Source organism: Ovis canadensis, chromosome 20 (genome assembly GCF_042477335.2).
Source record: "Ovis canadensis isolate MfBH-ARS-UI-01 breed Bighorn chromosome 20, ARS-UI_OviCan_v2, whole genome shotgun sequence".
Classification (NCBI taxonomy): Eukaryota; Metazoa; Chordata; class Mammalia; order Artiodactyla; family Bovidae; genus Ovis; species Ovis canadensis.
In genome coordinates this window covers 63564927-63578451 of record NC_091264.1, presented here as the reverse complement: position 1 = coordinate 63578451, position 13525 = coordinate 63564927, and the positions used below count along the sequence as shown (strand labels likewise).

At 55.8% G+C, this 13525-nt stretch overlaps 1 pseudogene; it reads right to left on the bottom strand.

Moving 5' to 3' along the window:
• Positions 1 to 2404: 2404 nt before the first annotated feature.
• LOC138425190 (lymphokine-activated killer T-cell-originated protein kinase pseudogene) overlaps positions 2405 to 13525 on the bottom strand; it is a 33387-nt pseudogene continuing 22266 nt past the window's right edge.

The window sequence follows — 13525 nt, the reverse complement described above, 5'->3', positions numbered from 1 at the left end:
GGATTGGTCGTTTTGGAAGCCACTCAGACATGCCTCATGCCACCCCAAAGAGTGGCTGCATCTGTAACATGGTGGGGTGGGCACAGATGGCTGCCACCACCAACCGCCCTGTGTCTTTTTAATGAATCTTTATCAGCGTTTGGGGCTTCCCAGGTGGTGCAGTGGTAGAGAATCCTCTTGCCAGTGCAGGAGACGTGAATTCCATCCCTGGTCAGGAATCAGCTCTATGCTGATTGATAATGTTGCCTTTGTTTCCGCTTACAGCAAAGCGAATCAGTTATGCGTCTACACGTTTAGATCCTTTTCCTATCCAGGTCATTACAGAGAGTTGAGTTCCCTGTTCTGTAGAGTAGGTCCTTACACGCTGCGTCTTGACTTCTCTGCCAGTTGCATTCGGTTGAACACGAATCCTGTTGCCCACACTGGTCAGTGGCAGGTCAGACAATGATTCCTTAAATCCAGAACTCTCTATGCAGTTTCCAGGGTTTTCCACCCAGTCTGACCTGAAAACACTCCAGGATGCAGACACGGTAGGCATTTGCAGTCACTAAGGGGTGTCTGCATCCTGGGGTGTTGTCGTGTGAGATGGGGTGGAAATCCCTGGAAACTGCATAGAGTGTTCTGGATTTAGGGAATCATTGTCTGACCTGCTGCTGGCTGGTGTGGGCAACGGGGTCCACTTTCAACCAAATTTGCACTCGCTAGGAGTTGAAGCAGCTGAGGTCTAAGGACAAAAATCCCAGAAGCAAAGACTCAACTCCAGGCCTGAGGCCCTCTGCACCACCTCCCGAGGGAGAAGGTGCCCCGGTTCCCTTTCAAGGGGGAAAGGCACTTTCGGCAGGAGCTGAGTCCACACCCCAGCCGTCCCGCTCACCCGCTCGGGGGCCGGGAAGGCCCTCCGAGCCGCCCCCTGCGCCCATGTGCAGAGCCCTCCGTGCCTTGCGCAGGGTGAACGCCCTGCAGGGCTAGACGGCTCCGCCTCCGGGGGGACCTCGGCTCCCCTCCCAGGCACTGTCACTAGCGTGACCAGCTGGGTCCCTGTTAGGGGAGGTTCGGAGCAGACAAGGGCATGGCTCGTTTACCAGGGACGCATGGCAGGTGTGGAAATTGGGCCTGGAGGGCAGGAGCTCTCCAAGATCAAGGCTCCCAGGGCGGTTCTGAGGGCAGAGGGGCAGAGACAGGCGGTGACAGGGCTGGGCTTATCCTCTGCAGGAGGGGCCAAGTCTAGAGCCCTGGGGGCCTGGGAGCACCCCTCGGTCACTGCTGGGACGGCTCCGTCTCCTCTCGTGGCTGCCTGAACCGGGGGAACAGGGCCCCGTCCACCCAGCACAGCGCCTCCTCCAGAGCAGGGCTCGTGGAGCGGAAGGCATCTGCTAACGGGGCCCTGACCCTCGCAGGGTGCACAGGACGGAGGGGACGGTGACCCTGAGCCTGGTCTCCGCCCGTGATGCGCGTGATTGGACCCCGCTGTGCCTGACTCCAGCCCGGACTCCTCCGGTCAGCAGTACCCTGCGGGGTCCCTGGGAGGGGGCCCGCCTCTCCCCCACCTGCCTGTGAAGGGCCCTCCCCTGTGCCACGCCTTCCAGAGAGTTCCCCTGCCTCCAGGGCAGCCAGGAGGAGAAAAACCCTCAGATGTTATTTCATCCAGATGAAAACCGGGCCAGCACCCCCACTCAGGGGACCAACATCTGAGCATATTGGGCCAGCAGGGCTGGGGGCAGGGGTCTCTCTCTCGAACCCTGCAGGGCAGGCAGACTCTGCACTGAGCAGAAACCTGAGCTTGGCTAACTCATGGCAGGGCCAGAGCCCCAGGGCGGCCTTGGGGAGAAAGCAAGACAGCCGCAGGGCCCCAGTGACCAATGCCGCCGGGGAGGGAGGCCAGAGACCCTGAGGAAGGAAGACCAGGCCCAGGACGTGGAAGCCGGGCTCTGAAAACCAGGGCAGGAAAGCTGCCCCTCCAGGTTTAGAGGCAGAGGACGCCGGGCAGGCAAACAGACGCAGGAGGCGGAGGGAGAGAGAGAAGCTGAGAGAAGCCGGGACCTGGGACTCAGCAGAGCGGCCTCACGATGTCCAGGGTGATGAAATATTTATGAATGGGGAGGCTGCCTCATGCTGCAGTGCAGCGCCGGGGAGAGCGAAGTTTCAAGAAGACTGTAATAGCAAAGCCCTCCATTAATTATCGGAAGCAAGCTGTAACACCAGTTCCTATGGCAACGGGGTCCCCAATGGATTTTGTGCTCTTTTTTTTTTTTTGAGCTGCTCCCATTTACTGCGGTACATGCATTTGTTTCCCACCAGAGACTTGAGCTTGTCCTCTGCAGACGAATTCCTCCCGTCCTCACAGTGGCTGGAGCGGAGCCGGCAGGCCAAGCCGGGACGGGAGGGTGGCGGGGAGAGCAAAAGCTTATGCAACTTTGGGCTGAAGGTGCCAGGAGGATGAGAAGCTCTCAACTGGGGGCTGAGAGCCTTCCGCCGGGGTGGAGGTCGGGTGGGCAGCAAAGAAGGCAGGGGCGAAAGGCCGCTGCAGGCGGCTGGCAGAGAGCACGGGTCACTAGGGGCGTCTAGGCCAGCACCCGCTCCCCTAACTAAGGTCTTTGCAATCCAGGCTGGCACTGGGGTGGCGTCCTCGAAACCCGCTCTGGGGGAGGGCGGGAGAGAGCACAGGGCTCCGGTTCCCTGGGAGCAGTCCAGGCCAAGCAGCCACCCTTCCCCGCCGGGCCGCGTCCCCGCATCCCTTCTCCATCATCACAGCCCCATAGCTCCCCCCGTCCCCCAGGCCCCACCGAAATGCGGCTTTGATTTGGCGCTAGCTGGAAAGCAGTTCTCCCGGGGGGCACAGTCCTGAGACTGCCTGCCCCGGAGTGCTCTCAGAAATGCTCTATCCCAGGCCACAGTCCCCGGGCCACTCCGGGCGGGGTCAGAGGTCAGTCCAGCTGGTGAGCGGCTCTGACCCCCCAGTGCTGCTCCTTCAGGAGGGGGCGCGTGACTTCCCCACTGGGGGCAGCAGCCTGGGGCCCAGGGGCCTGGTGTGGGTCGTGAGAAACGGCCTTGACTTGGAGACAGCACACCTCCACTGTGCTATTCAGGCCAAAAATAAATCCCTGCTGCTCCTGGGGAGTTTTTCTGGGTCTACTCTGCTTTCTAAGTTGCCAAAGAGACTTATAGGCACTTGTGGGGAAAAAAAGAAACCTGGGAAGATGCCGAAAGAAGAGGCAAAGCAAAGCAATGTCTGTGTGCTCATGGGCTTCGCTCCGGCCGCCCCTCTCATGGGGCTGCGGCGGAAGGCATGCCCAAGAGTCAAAGGGGAGCCTGGGGGCTTTGCTCCCGGGCCATCTCCTCCGGTTTAGATTCATCCCCAGGACTGACTGGGCTTCCCAGATGGCTCAGTGCTAAAGAATCAGCCTGCCAATGCAGGAGACTGGGGTTCCATCCCTGGGTCAGAAAGACCCCCTGGAGGAGGGCATGGCAACCCACTCCAATGGTCTTGCCTGGAGAATCCCATGGACAGAGGAGCCTGGAGGGCTACAGTCCATGGGGTCACAAAGAGTCAGACACACTGAGGCGACTGACCACACACAGAACACACAAGCTATCCACACAAGTAAATGAGCTAACATACGCATGGCCTGGCCTCGGCCACCATTTCCTTTGCTTTGCTTCCTTGGATGAGGATACTTGAGACCTACCCTCTCGGGACACTTCAAGCATGCAGTGTGGCACTGTGTCACCCAAGGCCACCACGCTGTCCTCTGCATCCACAGAACCTGCTCATCCGGCATAAATGAAGTGTTGTCCCTTTACCAGCCCCCCTTCCCAAGCTTCTTTGCCTCTGTAAGTTGGGCTGTGTCAGAGCCCACGTGCCTAAAAGTACCACTCTCTTTGGGTTTCTGCGTCTGCTTTTTTCCCTAAGTGTGAGGTCCTCCAGGTTCATCCAAGTTATTGCAAATGGGAGCGGTCCCCCATTTTCAAGGCTGAATAATGTTCCATTGTAACCAAGCAGGACCCCATGGGCCTTTGGGGAGGGGTGGGGCAGACCCTCCCCACGTCCTCTGCCTGAGTGCCTCTCTGAAGTACCCAGACTATAGCATTTGAGACACATTTCCTGAGCGGTTTTGCAGATGTAGCCCCCTCACCAAATGGAAGATGCTAACTACTTGATGACCTTAAGCACAGAGCCCCAGGTGTCCTGGAGCCTGAGGACTGGCACAGTTCACCCTGTGACCCCACCTGTGACCCCACCTGTGACCCCACCTGTGACCCCACCTGCTACGTCCCGTCAGCCGGCCAGAGACGTGTGTGTGAGACGGTTACAGAGCCCGCGATGCGACCCCGCCCCTGGCTTCTAGAAGTGCTTTCCCGAAACCCTTCGGGGAGTTTGGGTCCTTTTAGGGTTTGGGCCACCTGTCTCCTTGCACGGTCCTGCAATAAACCTTTCTCTGCTCCAAACCCCCTTTAGGTTTGTTCGACCTCACTGTGCACAGGGAACAGGCATTTGTGTTAACGTGTAAAAGCTCCATCCTTGACTTTTTGCGGCCCCTTCGTCCTGTTCTCCATAGCGGCCGTGGTCCCCTCTTCTCTCCTCATTCAGGTGAGACCTAGACGAGGCCGCCGGGGCCCACAGCCCTGCATCCACACGGGCCTTGTGGGTTCCCCGGCCCCAAGGACCCTCCTGCCAGGCTTCAGGCGCCCTCCCTGGAGATGGACTCCCTTGAGTCTTGAGGGCTGGATGCCTAGTCCAGGCCACCAGGTCAAGCGTTCGGGCCCTGGGGCGGAGAGAAACTAGGTTCAGATCCTTAGAGCTCGGCTGTGGGACCTCAGGAGACAGGACCGAGTCTCCAGGCTTCAGCCCTTCCTCTGTAACCGGGGCTGTGGTGGGTCCCACGTGGTCTCCACACGCAGTAGATGGACTCAAGCCTGTGGACACGGGTCACGTGCCGGAGGGCGCCACAGCCCTCAGCTCTAATTTCTAATCATAACAATTTTTATATAACATGGATGGTGATGGCGGTTTAGTCTCGCCGTGTCTGATGCTTGTGACCCCATGGACTGTAGTCCACCAGGCTCCTCTGTCCGTGGGATTCTCCAGGCAAGAACACTGGAGTGAGTTGCCATTCCCTTCTCCAGGGGATCTTCCTGACCCAGGAATTGAACCCAGGTCCCCTGCATTACAGCCAGATTCTTTACCAACTGTGCTATAAGGGAAGCCCCTATATAGCATTAAAAATAGGTGTAAATAAGTTTGTTAAATACTAATTGCTCTTTGTAAGAGAGAGAGAGCCCTGGGTGGAGTGCCTCACAAGTGTTTGTTGACGGAAGGTTAGCTGACCGCGGAGAGCGGGGCCTGCAGGTATAGAGCCGGGGGGGGAGCTGGGTGCCCGGGGAGTGAGGGGTCAGTGGTCATCGCATGGGGAGACGGGAGGCTGAGGGAGGCCCAGACCCCCTTCTCAGCCTCTGGTTCTGCCTCAGGCAGTCCTTGGCCTGCAGGGTGGCAGGAGGAGGGCTCCAGACATCCCTCCTGGTTTGGAGAGAAAGACACACCATCCTTCTCTCGGGTCAACCACACCTGTCAACCTCGGGCTCACAGGTCACCCGCTGCCCAGGCAAGGGCCTGGGAAGGTGTGTCCTCCTCCGGGCCCTGTGGTGTGGGGGCCTCGGGGAGGCTGGAAACCCTTTTCTGACCCCAGCCACTTCCCACCTTCAAGGAGGGACCTCTGGGGAGCCTGGCTGTGTGCCCGCTGTCGCCCCCAATACCCCCCACCCTGAGTGGTCCCCAAGATGTGAAGACAGTTAGCACCTGCTCTGCGCTCCCAGGAAAGTACCCCGTCTGTCTGCCGGGGGACCCCCTCCAGAGAGGCTTCCCCAGAGGAGCCTGCCTGTTGGGCATTTGCTGACGGGAGCCACATGGAGCCCAGGGCGTCCTTCCAGGGCAGGGAGTGAGAAATCGCCTGCAGGTTATACTGCGATGCTGGGAGGGGAGAGGGCAGAGGGCTGTCGGGGCCTGGAGTGGGTGTGGGGCAGAACCGCCAGAGGCCTGGGCTCCACGGCTCTTAATGGGAAAATGAGATATTTCCCCGGCAATTTCTTTTAAGTGACTATTGAAATTAATGCCTCATTCCAGCATTACATCTTTGTTTGAACGTTTGCCTCTCAGAGGGAGCAAAAAAAAAAAAAAAAAAGGAGGGGAAAAAAATAAAAAACCTGAAAGGAGCACAGCGAAGCTGCTGAAACGGCTGAGGACGGGGGTGGGGGCGGCGGACCAGGGCTGCTGGGCCGGAAGCGGGCTCTGGGGTTCCATCAGCACCACTCAGGACATGCAGGGGGCCCGGGCTGAGGTTCCGCTCAGCCGTCAGAACCCCACGGTCCAAGCCTCGGCTGGGAGGCTCAGACCCTGGATGCGGCCTCTCACCAGCTTTGTGGCTGCGTCCCAGGCCTCAGTTTCCCACGGGTGGGCTCACTGCGCTGTCAGGGCGATTTAACAGCTACAGTGTTTGGGCACATCCTAGGTGTGGGGCCCGGTCCTGCGTGGGGTGGGGGGAGCTCTGTGGCTGGAGGCCCTGAGCTGGGGTGCTGGGGAGGGTGCTCTGAGCCCCAGTTTGAAGGGTGGGACTGGTACCCGAGTTTGTCATGAGAATTTCTCTGAGCTGATTCACAGGCCTGCCTGGCTTCACTTGAGGCTGGATAATATTTGTATTTGCTTCCTAAAACTGTTGTCATTGTTCAGTCGCTCAGTCGTGTCCGACTTCTTGTGACCCCATGGACTGCAGCACGCCAGACTCCCCGTCCTCCACCGTCTCCCGAGGCTTGCTCACACTCATGTCCATTGAGTCGGTGATTCCATCCAACCATCTCATCCTCTGTGTTCCCCTTCTCCTCCCGCCTTCAATCTTGCCCAGAATCTGGGTCTTTTCAAATGAGTCAGCTCTTCCCGTCAGGTGGCCAAAGTATTGGAGTTTCAGCTTTAGCATCAGTCCTTCCAATGAATATTCAGGGTTGATTTACTCTAGGATGGACAGGTTTGGATTGGACCGTAAGTACCCTCCACATGGACCACCCCTCTCCTGGGCCCGCCTTGAATCTCCTTCTGAGACGAGACCTCTCCCACTGGTTCATGGCCCACTCGCCTCCCTGGGGGCCGGGCTGTGGGGAGCCCGCCACCCAGGGAGGCTGCTGGTTGGTGAAGGGCGGGCTTTGCTGGCTGCAGTGGTGACCTCCTGAGCTTGTTGTCCCTGTGGTTTGAACGACACTTCCCCGGGCTGTGCGCCTCCAGGAGGAGCTGAGCCCCTGGTCCCACCTGCTCTGTTGGTGGCCCTTGCTGGAGCCACTTCCTAACCCAGGCCCACTGGGTGGGGCTGGTAGAGAGGCCAGTCTTCCTGAGCTGAGAAACAGGCCCTGGATGATTAGGGCTGTGTGGACAGCAGGGGCCCAGCGGGCCCCCGGCGGGGGGAGGAGGTGGGGCTTGGGAGGGGTCTCTGGTCCCCGAGAGTCCTGGGCTAGCAGGCCCTGAGCTCCATCTCCCAGATCCACGAGGGGACACGTCAGGACCACTCAGACCAAACCCTGGACTGTGCAACCCTGGGCCGGTCACTGAGCGTCTCTGGGCTTGTTTTGGTAAAATGAGCAGCGGATGCCTCTGAGATTCTGGCCATTTGAGCTGAAACTCTGTGACTCCTGCTGGGATCCCACGGGAGTTTTTCTTCCAAGGATGAGGCAGGAGTGCCAAGTGCAGAAAGTTGTCATGGGGTAAAGGGGGGGGAGCCCTGGGCACAGAGATCACGGGTGTCCATGCTCCCCTCAGACGTGCCAGTCTGCTGTTTCCATGACAACACCGGGCACTGGGGGGAGGTCAGTGTGCTCCCCCAGGGTCTGGACGAGCAAGCCTGGGGGAAATTCCAGCTCGAGGCTGAAGCGAAGGATTTGGGGTGAGCTGAGGGCCAGTGGCTCGTTCCCTGAAGCTGAGCTGTGATCACATACCCAGGCAGGACCAAGCCTCCCCGGCACATTCCAGGGCGGCTTTACGTCTGCAGAGGTGGTGCTGTGACCGGCAGGGCAGACACTCTGGACAGCCGGGCTGTGCCGTGGACCCTGCCATCAGGATGCCCGGGGGATGTGGACGGCCAGCGTGGGCTGTGACCCGGGCAGCATCTGCAGGCCGGGCACCCAGAGCAGACCCTCCCCAGGGACAGGGACGGCTGGCTGCCTGCTCCACCCACTGCAAAGAGGCAGACCAAGCTCTGGGGCTTCCTCTCTCTCCCGCAGAGAGAGAACAAGCAGGCCTGGAGCTTGGCGAGCCGCTCTCAGGCCCCCCCTGGGATCTGGGGAGAGATGGGGCCTCTAGCAGGTGTAGGCGTGTCCTGAGAGTCATCCCAGGCCCTGCGGTGGAGGGGATGAGAACAGAGCTCCCCACAGGTGGCGGGCTGGCAGCGGTCTGTCGTTACTTGCACAAGGAAGGGAGCCAGTCAGGGCAAGGAAACCCCAGAGCCAGGCTTCTCTGGGAAACAGCAGGCAGGGTGCTGGTGCCGGAGGCCAGCTGGATCCGGAGGCCAGGCATCACAGGTGAGGCCTTTTGAGTGACGCGTCTCAGTTTCCTTCTGGGTGTGGCTGAGGGAGCGTGTGGAGGTGACTCCAGGCACATAATAAATGCCCGCTTCCTACAGGATGGGCACCAGTCTCAGAACTTGTTCCATGACCTAGTCAGAGGAATAAGGAATCCTCTGCAACTCAGCACTGTATCTTCTGACGAATCTCCTGGTCAGCTGCGCATTGAGGAAGGGGTGGGGTGGAGAGGAAGGAGAGTGTGAAGCCCAGCCTGAGAACACACCATGGACGTGCCATCTTGTATCACGGGTGATACGAGAAGCACAGGATCCCAGGCCCCCAGACAGAAGCGCTCCCTGAATCCTGGCTCATTCCCTGTCCTGCAGGGACAGTGAATAAGTGACCAAAAGGTGGGAGGAACGACACTTGAAGCAACTGCATATCCGGGGTGCATTTCACTCTGGATGAAACGTGATTCTAGAAAGTTCCATATGACATGGAAATGTTATAAATTGAATCATACTCCAAGAAAGGGTTTTTTTTTTTTTTAATTAAAGTTTAATCAAGAGCTTCCCAAGTGGTGCAGTGGTAAAGAATCTACCTGCCAAGGCAGGAGATGCAAGAGATTTAGGTTTGATCCCTGGGTCGGGAAGATCCCCTGGGGAAGGAAGTGGCAGCCCACTCCAGTGTTCTTGCCTAGAGAATCCCATGGACAGAAGAGCCTGGCGGGCCACAGTCCACGGGGTCCCAGAGAGTCAGACACGACTGAGTGCGCACATATACGTCCTGAGAAGCTCACACATCACAAACTGAGCACATCTGCGCATTGAAAAGCAGAGACGTGACTTTGCCAACAAAGGTCCGTCTAGTCAAGGCTATGGTTTTTCCAGCGGTCATGTATGGATGTGAGAGTTGGACTGTGAAGAAGGCTGAGCGCCGAAGAATTGCTGCTTTTGAACTGTGGTGTTGGAGAAGACTCTTGAGGGTCCCTTGGACTGCAAGGAGATCCAACCAGTCCATTCTGAAGGAGATCAGCCCTGGGATTTCTTTGGAAGGAATGATGCTAAAGCTGAAACTCCAGTACTGTGGCCACCTCATGCGAAGAGCTGACTCATTGGAAAAGACTCTGATGCTGGGAGGGATTGGGGGCAGGAGGAGAAGGGGACAGAGGATGAGATGGCTGGATGGCATCACCGACTCAATGGACATGAGTCTGAGTGAACTCTGGGAGTTGGTGTTGGACAGGGAGGCCTGGCGTGCTGCGATTCATGGGGTCACAAAGAGTCTGACATGACTGAGCAACTGAACTGAACGGAACTGAGCACACCTATGAAGACCCCTCCTTGAACCCTCCATTCACTTATCCCCTTAGGACAACCTCTGTCCTGACTTCTAGGAGCATAGGTTAACGTGGCGAGGTTTCACTTTATCTGGAAGGATTCATATGATCTGTGCTCTTTGTGTCTGCCTTCTTTGGCTTGCCTTGTGTTCGTAAATTTCATCCACGTTGTTGCATGTAGTTGTGGGTTAATTTTCATTGCTGTGGAACACTCCATCATGCGACGATGTCACTGTGTATCAGCCACTGACTGGCATTTGTATAATGACCAGGTTTATCTACAACAAATAGTGCTCATCGGCACATCCTAATCTGTGTGTCAGTGGATAGACGCATGCACTTCTGTTGGGTGGAATCTGAGTCAGAGGTTAGGCATATTCACAGTTTTAAAAATGCTGTCAGTTTTCTGCAGAGGCTACACCAATTCCCCATCTCACGAGCAGTGAATGGGAATCTCAGTCGCTCTGTGTCTCCATCAACACTTGCTATTCCCTGTGCCTTACGTTTCAGTCATGCAGGTGGGTGTCTGTTGACATTAGATTATGCTTTTAATTTGTGTTTGCCTGATGACTAATGCAGTGGAGCATACTCTTCTATGCTATCAGCCACTTAGATAAACTTTTAGAAGAAAAGCTTGATCAAATGTTTTGTTCATTTTGGTTCAGCTGTCTGTTCTACTATTATTGATTTGCAAGAGTGCTATGAGAACAGTTCTTTTGAAAACGGGAGAATCCTTTTGTGGTATGAGGAGTGTTTGACTCTACATTTAGGAACCTGAATATCAGATTTTCTCAGAAGTAAGTCACACAAGTACTTACAAATTTCAACACGGAGGTTAATCTAAGTGTGGGGGAAATTCAGCCTCAAACTTTTCCAGCTACAAAGCCTCCTCTTGAAACACCATAAGACAGTCGCTTTTTCCTCCAGTTCATTTCACGCTAGTTTGCCAAGTGGGGACAGGCATGGTCATCCCGTTGGGGGCTGGAATGAAGAGGACAGTGGGCTAGTGGGCGGAGGAAAGGACACAACAGGACCAAGGAGGGTGCGAGGTCCTGCGGTGATGGGATGTGTAACCAGGCGCAATGACACGCTCAATGAGAACGCCTGGGATGAAGCTTCATCCGAGACATGAACAAGGGTGGAGGCCTCCTTAGATGGGCAGGTGCCTGGAGAATCAGTGTCAGCCCAGCCAAGAGGAATGCTTTTGCTTAATTTGGGGACAAACCGAAGAGCCAAAATATGGAACAGAAATATCTCTGGCAGCAACCACGCCCCTCCTCGGTCCAGATTAGCACAGGTGTGCCACTGGGCAGCTTTAGGGCCCTGCTCCTGTATATCTAGGGGTGTGAAGCGCACGGACCCAAACTCACCCCGAGGCCCCATGTCAGAGGGTGGCCCCCAGCTGTGCCCCACCAGCCCCTCCACCTACGCTATGTCAGGCATCCTGCCCAAAGACAAAGTTTTACCCTCAAAAATCTCACAGTATTGTGGGAGAAGTAAAAAGTAAATAATTAATATCAGGATAACGTAGTGGTTGTGAGACAGAGGTTTCTGGGGTGTTAACAAGGAAGGGGTCCTACCCAGTGGCTGAGGAGGGGGACCATCGGGGTGAGAAACCTCGGGAAGGGCTTCCTGGAGGAGTCGCTGCCTGTGAGTGTATTTCTTTCCATCATTTGCAAAGAGGATATATTTGAGAAAAGTTAGGAGTTCACAAAACCCCTCCCCGCATCAGAGCAGAAGGGAAAGATTTCCAATTTCCTATCCTATTTAAATACCCCATGCTGTTATACCTAGGGTTCTTGTGACTTATGTTAATAAACCGTTTTCCCCATTTTGAACATGAACTCAGTGAAAGTTAATTAAAATGCTGTAAAATGTGACCTTGTGTGAATTAATCAATGTTAGAAAAAATGAGCCTATTTTCTCTTCCTTCCTGTTCCTTACCTTTGGAAACCCAAGGAAACAGTCACCGGCCATGTACACACCGTTGTCAGGACTCACGGTTTTCAACATCCTTCTCGTGCTCACAACCACAGGAATGGATGGCTGGGTGACCAGGTGCAGACTGGAGGGCCTGTCGTGCTGTAATTCAGCAGAGACTCTGTTTACCAGGTGGGGGAAAGATGAGTGGATGCCTGAGTAAGGGACGTGGCTGGGAGTTCATTGCAGATGAGGGTTGGGCGTGTAAGCTAACAGTCTCTCCCAAAGCCCACTGAGCCAGAGACTGAAAGAGTCAGAAGCTCACATGTGCTCTCCTGGATGGAGTCTACGACAAGACATCAGCTGAATCCACTGAGGTGCAGATGGGTGCAAGCGGCAGAAACCCTGATTCGCCATCATCTCAGCAGCGAAGTGGTTTATCATCTCACGTAGTGAGTCCAGACGGACAGCCGCTCTGGGGTTGGTTAACGCACCAGCTCACCAATGTCTCAACGACCGAGGTTATTTTCATCTTTCTACTCTGACATCCAAAATATTTTGGATTGTCCTCACTGATTGTTCTCCTGATGGACCCAAGAAGACTGCTTTTAGGAACAATACACAGACTCCGAACCCAAAGGCTTCCTCAGTGGATTTCCTGCTTAGGTCCATTGGTCAAAACGGCACCCCACACCCAAGCCTGAACAAATCATTTGTCGGGACAGATCCTTCCAACACATTGGCCTTCCAGCCAAGGCCATGGACTCTCACCCCTGGTAAAGGCGATGGCCTAGATTTCCCCAGAGGACTTGAATGAGGATGAACAAGATCAGATTCTGTTGCTAAGGCAGAACAGAAGGCCACCAACAAGAGGTTCCTGCTTCCTCTGCTTGGAGTTGAGGGCACAGACTTGGGGATTCAGGGTTTGCCCCCTTGAGCATCTCATTTCTTCTTTTCAGGAGCAAGTAGGCACTGGAGTCACAAGAGACAAATGAGTGTAGTCAGTCGTGTCCGACTCTATTCAGTCCATGGAATTCTCCAGAGCAGAACACTGGAGTGGGTAGCCTTTCCCTTCTCCAGGGGATCTTCCCGACCCAGGAATCGAACCGGGCTCTCCTGCGTTGCAGGCAGATTCTTTACCAACTGAACTATCAGGGAAACCCAGTGTATAATGAAGAAACAGGTTTATCAGAATGAGAACACTGGGGACCAGACCCAATATGAGCAGATGGGGGAAGCCCTTAGCAAAGTTGTGGAGTGCCCAGAACTCAGCTTCTGATGCCGGGGGGGGGGGCCTCCCTGTTTTGTGTCCTCCCTCCCCAACCCAGATTCCACCCAAGGGACCCAGGGAATCCTCCTCCCCTCTGTGCCACCAATGCCTGCAAGTGGGAACGCGTCAAAGTCCACACTAAGCTTTACATAACAGTGAGCCCAGGAGAGGGCCTAAAAACAGACTTGAGTCCCAGCTCTGCCACTTGCTAACTGCTGAACCATTCTGAGCCTCAATTTTCTCACCTACAAAATGAAAATAGTGATAACTACCCAACGGGCTGCTGCTTCTGCAGTTATCACTGTTCACTGTGAGAGGGCAAGCTAACTGCCAACAAGTTGAGCATCCCCGTGCCTGCAATGCAGGAGACCGCCTGCAATGAAGGAGACGCAGGTTCCATCTCTGGGCTGGAAAGATCCCCTGGAGAAGGAAACGGCAGCCCACTCCAGTATTCTTGCCTA